The 879-nt window shown below is 46.9% G+C and overlaps 1 protein-coding gene across 5 annotated transcripts in view; it reads left to right on the top strand.

Moving 5' to 3' along the window:
• The window catches only part of zbtb46 (zinc finger and BTB domain containing 46), a 60,864-nt gene that overhangs the window by 6,733 nt on the left and 53,252 nt on the right, over positions 1-879 (top strand). The gene's annotated exons all lie outside the window — the stretch shown is intronic.

Here is an 879-nt window from a genome sequence, read left to right as displayed (position 1 = left end):
TGTGTGTGTGTGTGTGTGTGCTGCTGTGTATGTGTGTTCTGCCGAACATTATTCTGCTATGTAGAGTTTTGTAATCCAGCCATGGACTCTGGCTAGAGTGCTAAAGTGCTGCTAACAAGGCCCGTTTAACATTCTCTCCCCTGCTCAACATACAATTATTCCACTTCGCTGCCATTAACATGTACAGTAGGACTGGGCTTTTAATTGGCCTGATATGACTAATGCCAGATCAACTTGGATTTGCTAATTAGTTTTTGCTTTAAAAGTGCCATCAGGACATGAAATATTCATTGATGTGAGGTGGAGCGAGGACTGTGGGTGGTATTAGTGGGATATTAGTGGTATAGGCAGGCTGTTCCAATGTGCTGGGAGAAGAGATTGAACCTACATTGGCCTGTTGTGGTCGGTTATTCATACTTTGGGTGAGGTGTTAGTTTTTCGTCATAATTTTAGACACCCACACACACACAAAGAGATGCATACACATTCATCCAGCGCAGGCATACACTACCTCCATTCTCAGCCTTACAAGGCCACTTCTTTTTCTTCTCCAGCTCCCATCTCGCTCTCTCACTCTCTCTGTCTCTCCTGCTCTCACCTCCCCCTCTGCCCTCCTCCCCCTTCCCAGTATTTAATCTGTTCGTTTTTTTCTTGCCTCCACATTTCACATCCTTTTTTTTTTCTCCTCACCCTTTCCCGTTCCTTTACTTCACCCTAGCCCCCATCCTCCCTTGTGCCCTCTGCTCTGTCCCAGCTACACCTCCCTAGTTTGTTTTTTCCCTCCAGATCTCCTCCTCCTCCTCTCCTTGCTTTTCCTCCTCATCCACCTTCTCCTTTTCCCTCCCACTCCTTAATCTTCCTCCTCCTCCTCCTCCTCCT

This window comes from Etheostoma spectabile, chromosome 7 (genome assembly GCF_008692095.1).
Source record: "Etheostoma spectabile isolate EspeVRDwgs_2016 chromosome 7, UIUC_Espe_1.0, whole genome shotgun sequence".
Lineage (NCBI taxonomy): Eukaryota > Metazoa > Chordata > Actinopteri > Perciformes > Percidae > Etheostoma > Etheostoma spectabile.
This window is presented reverse-complemented; position numbering and strand designations above follow the sequence as displayed.